Genomic DNA, 6000 nt, shown 5'->3' with positions numbered 1-6000 from the left:
TGCAAACCATATCGTTAATCACACCCATGAGTTTGTCTGACAGGAGCAGGAATACAAGTAAAGGTCTTAACATTCTCTTTAAAACAAAAGCAACATTATTCAAAGTCTTTGTCATGGCCATTACAAATAGCAGCCCTTTTATGATGCAGGTAATCTCTTAAAGCTGAGCCAAAGATTAGACACTGGGGTCTAGTTTTATTGGATGCACTGATGATGAAGATGAAAAGAAAAGCTATGGCAGTGGTATCAAGGGGTACAGCCTGACTTTTGTGTCGCTGGTTTCCCTTCTCCAACAAAATAACACACATCAACGCTGCTATTGAGGGCACTGCAGCCACTATTCCTGATTAGCTCCAGTGTCTCATCAATAGGCCTGACTGTCTGCTCTGGCCTTTGGACAAATAGCCCTTTCTACTCAGCCTCACTCCTTACAGTTTTAATGGCTGGAACTGCTCAGAGAAGAGTTAATTATTGCAAAGCACATGGCTGGCATACAGCACTGTGGCTGCACCAGAATAAGAAGCATGGATGTGTCACAAGATGCCCGCAGTGAAATGCATGTGATGAGTGAGGATGTATGGAGCTATAGCATGTGTTTGCATGGAGGGAGAGAGAGAGCGGAGAGAGATTTCAGTTCATAGATTAGGTGGTTTTACCCAACTATGAATTCATGCATGAGGTAATACAAACAGGAACACCTCAGTATGCACATGCTGGATGATCAGTCACATGTGCTGACAAATCAAATATCACTCCCTCCAACACCGCCACCAACATATAGCATGTACTGTACCACCCAAACACACACCCACACACACGCACGCACGCACGCACGCACGCACGCACGCACGCACACACACACACACACACACACACACACACACACACACACACACACACACACACACACACACACACACACACACACACACACACACACACACACACACACACACACACACACACACACAGCACTTTACACTGTCAGCAACAATATGTCTTTGTGTGTGGTGTGAAATCCAGCACAATAATTACATATCTTTGAAGCTCTTCTCATCATTCTCTCATGGTTCGATTATATACTTCAGTCAGGTTCAGCTCATGCAAGACATAAAAGAAATGTGTCGGTCTGTTATTTATAATTTCTCTTTTTGATGATGATCCGTATGGTCCTTGGTCTTGGAATGACCTTCAATCAAACCTAAAACTGAGGGCACTTGTCCCTATAGCATGTTTTAAATTGAAGTTGTCTGAGGTCCTTACCACTAGCTGCTCTTGCAGGAATAAGTAGTGTACCTTTCTTACTGTCCTAATGTGCACAATGTAGTGACTGCTTTTTTGTCTTTTGTTTTCTTAGTTATGTTCTCTGTATTTTATATGTTTGTGTTATGTGTTATGTGTAACGTTGCTGCCTTCTTGGCCAGGTCAGCATTGAAAATGAGATTGTATCTCAATGCTTGTATCTGGTTAAATAAAGGTTAAATAAAATAAATAAAAAATTATCCATATCAAGCAGATGTTCACATATGAAGATGTGTACGTGCTTGTTAAAAATAATTGAAAAGGCAGAACATCCCAGATTTGAAGTGAAATGTAGGTGTTATGTCCATCTTGACTATAAGAAACCTGGATGTGCTACCTTTTCACATGCTCATTAGGTTTTGACTGTAGCACTTCATGTAGGAGATTGCGTCGAGATCGGAACGTTTTTCTCTGTCTCTCTAGAGATGTAGAGTTGTGTGGTCTACTCTATTGTTGCTGTTCTTTTCAGGCACTTCTCCACATCAAATCAAATCAAATCAGGTTTTATTTATAAAACACATTTTAAAACAATTTTTGGTCGAGACCAAAGTGCTGTACATGCAAATAATAAATAACACATTACTACATTCGCAAAAAACAGAAGACAATAAATTACCACAAAAAAATATAAAAATCCAACACAGGGAATTGTCCGTAGTCATACTCTGCTCGGACTAGAATGCCAGGGAGAAGAAGTGAGTCTTTAGTTTTGTTTTAAAAACCCCTAGAGTCTGGGCCGACCTCATATGGAGGAGCAGAGTGTTCCAGAGCCTGGGAACAGCTGCTGCGAAGGCTCGGTGCCCTCGGGATTTGAGCCTGGTCTGGGGCACTATCAGCAGTAGCTGGTCAGCAGACCTAAAGGCTCTGGCTGGGGTGTAGCGCTGGAGGAGTTCAGCTTTATAGGCCGGAGTCAGCCCATTTAGTGCTTTAAAAACAAATAAAAGGAGTTTAAAATCAATTCGGAACCGAATTGGAAGCCAGTGCAGTGAGGCCAGAATTGGGGTGATGTGGTCACGCTTTTTTGTGGCCAGTAAGAAGACGTGCAGCGGCGTTCTGCACTAGCTGCAGGCGTCTAATTGAGGCCTGGTCCATACCCACATACAGACCGTTGCAGTAATCCAACCTTGTGGTTACAAAGGCGTTGATAACCCTTTCCAAATCTTTAAAAGATAAAAACGACTTGGTCTTAGCCAATAGTCGTATTTAAAAAAAGCAGGTTTTAACTACGCTGCTGACCTGTTTATCAAATTTAAAAGTGCTATCGAAGGTCACTCCAAGGTTCTTGACAGAGGGGAGGATGTTTTTTTTTAGGGAGCCCAGAGTATTAACTGGGGAGGCTGGAGGTTGGGGTCCAAAAAAGATGACCTCAGTCTTACTCTCGTTTAGGTTGAGGACATTTTGGCTCAGCCAGGATTTGACCTCTGTCAAGCAGTCCATCAATAACTGTAAAGAGTTTGCATTGGAATTGAGAGGCAGATATATTTGTACATCATCCGCATAACAATGGAAGGGGACATTGTGTTTTGTAAGGATTGAACCCAGGGGCAGTATGTAAAGTAGAAAAAGGATGGGGCCCAGAATCGAGCCTTGGAGAACCCCACAGGTAAGAGGGGCTTTAGCAGAGGAGAAGGCACCTAGCTGCACTGAAAAGCTACGGTCTGTCGGGTAGGACCTGAACCAAGCAAGGGCAGAGCCTGTGATGCCAGCGTACTGTTCAAGCCGTGAAAACAGGATGCTATGGTCCACAGTGTCAAAGGCAGCTGTCAGGTCTAACAGCACCAGGACAGCTGGGCTACCTGAGTCGGCAGCTAGGAGCAGATCATTAAAAACTCTTAAAAGGGCTGTTTCAGTGTTGTGCATAGGTAGAAAGCCATGACTGAAACTTTTCATGGATTCCATGCGTGGTTAAAAAAGACTGCAGCTGGGCATAGACTACTCGCTCCAGAACTTTGGATAAAAAAGGTAGCTGGGAGATGGGCCTAAAATTTGCGAGAATGGAAGGGTCGAGATTTTTCTTTTTAAGTAGTGGCTTTACCACAGCATGTTTAAAGGCAGCTGGGACACATCCTGAGCCAAGAGCAGTGGCGTAGCCAGGAATTATTGTGTGGGTGGGCCTGGAGAAATGTAGGTGGGCCAGGGGAGACTTATTAAGGGTGGGGTCTGAGCTGAAACTTCATTAATGATTTTAATGATTTTTTAATGCAGTAATAGAACATAAGCATAAATTAGCATTGAAAATAAAAACATAGGCACGGCGGCCTCAGAATGTGTGTAAAACTGACAGGGATGGGTATCGTTAAGGTTTTAACTTTTATCGATAGCACTTATTGATCCGGTCCTTAACGGTACTTTTATCGGTTCTTTTGGAGAAAAAAAATAAGGTAAACTTACTAGACAAATTGTGAACAAAACTAACATTGCTTTTTATTTAAATTAAATACATAATATTTCACATCAAAAGAAACAACAATGTTTTAACAAATCGTATTAAATAATCTGATGACAGAACTGTAAACAGAATAGCTGAAACTTTAACAAAATAAATAACTCAGTTACCTCTAATCATTAACCCATGTTTGTATAATGTAGTTAACTCCGTGTGTTGCTGCTAGCATACATAACACCTGACGTGGAAACGTTACTCGTGGATGGGGCTACAGAGCTGCTAGAAACACAGTCGAACCCGGTGCATTCCTCCGTCTGAATGTGGTGCACTTTTGCAAGATGTTTTGACAAATTGCTTGTGTTACCGCCCTTACATGCTAAACTCTTATTGCACTTTGGTAACGAGCATTGTCCACATCGACACGGCTATAGTTTAACCACACCTCGGAGCGCGTTCTCTCCGCCATCTCCTCCGTGTGTGTGTGTGTGTGTGTGTGTGTGTGTGTGTGTGTGTGTGTGTGTGTGTGTGTGTGTGTGTGTGTGTGTGTGTGTGTGTGTGTGTGTGTGTGTGTGTGTGTTGCATGCATGTAGCACAGCATGTGTGTAAACTGCCCCGCCCCCTCGCACACAGACGGGGGATAGAGATCTCTCGTCTGGAAAGATCTAAAAGACGCATGTTGCTTACTTTTTGCATATTAGAAACGGAGTTGGCGACACTACAACTGCAATGTAATGTTTGTGTAGCAAACATTAAGTAATCGGCGGCCACAGGTTGTTTATCCTTGACAGTTGCACATGGGCACACACTGAGTGTTTTCATATTCAGCAAATACACGCTAAACTGCAGACTTCAAGAAGAAATAATACTTTCAGTCACTCACGGCAAAAAAGTTACTTTACTTACTATAAAAACTCACGGTAAAAAAATGCACTCCCTGTTCCATTGTCATGAAGGTGGAATCTAACTATATCCATAATACGTTTAATTGGATCCAGGCTAGAAACATGTTTATTTCTGCTGTAAAGTTGGGCATTTTAACATGGGGGTCTATGGGAATTGCTCCTTTCTGCATCCATCCCCTGTCGGCCACTAGATGAACTGCAGTTTGTGGCACTTCCTTCTGGGCTTCCCGGCTCTGCGCTATGAAGCGCTGATTGGCTGTGGGTGGGCCAGACGTGCATGTGGTTGGGCCCAGGCCCACCCGGGCCCACCCACAGCTACGCCACTGGCCAAGAGAGGTATTTAATAGTAATAAAATACTTGCTCCAACTGAATTAAAAACATCTCTGAGAAGGCGAGAGGGAATGCAATCTGAGCTGCAGTTTGTCGGCCGCAGGTGCTTGACCACATCTGAGAGAGAAGAGAGGGATACAGGCTCAAAGTGGTCGAGGACAGCAGGGCACAGGAAAGGAGCAGGATCTGGGGTAGCACTAGTGTGGGATAGCCTAAGAGCAGATACTTTTTCTATAAAAAAAATGTAAGGAATTTATCACAGAGAGTAGTCGATGGCAAGATTGGAAAAGCATCACAGGGATTAATGATCGAGTTGAGGACATTAAAAATAACCTGAGGTTTATGGCTGTTTTTTTAGATTAACAGAGAAATGTTCTCTGTTTTGGCTGCTTTGACTGCCGTCTGGTAGTCGGGAAGACAAGCACGAAGGATTTCTATGAAATAAGCCTGTAACCCAGGAGAATTTCTTCAAGTAATGACACAATATGAAGAACATAATAAAGATATCCTGGCAATATTATACAACAGTAGTGATAACCATAATTAGACAACTTTACGTTGGTTGTCATTCATAGTTGATGAGCCAGTGTAACTTTTAAGTTGAATGTGTCACTCTTTTGCTATAGAAAAGCAAGTGTGACTGTCCATACTGCTTTGAACACACACACACACACACACACACACACACACACACACACACACACACACACACACACACACACACACACACACACACACACACACACACACACACACACACACACACACACACACACACACACACACACACACACACACACACACACACACACACACACACACACACACACACACCTGCAGGGCCACAGGGATTAGCCATGGCAGTCAGTGATCTGATCTCATCAAAAATACATCAAGGTGTTTTCCCTCTGGACATCTGTATGCAATGACATATTAACCAAATATAGCATAAAGAATCCACAAGTAAACAACCATCACCACGTTTTCTCTTTTTTTCAATTAAATGTGTAGGCTTTTCATTAGCTGCTGCTATATGTGCTGTTGGAACTGAAAGCCAGACCAACTCAGGGAGCTGTCAT

Source organism: Notothenia rossii, assembly GCF_949606895.1.
Source record: "Notothenia rossii genome assembly, chromosome: 6".
Classification (NCBI taxonomy): Eukaryota; Metazoa; Chordata; class Actinopteri; order Perciformes; family Nototheniidae; genus Notothenia; species Notothenia rossii.
The sequence above is the reverse complement of the archived record's forward strand: the minus strand, read 5'-3'. Positions refer to the sequence as shown.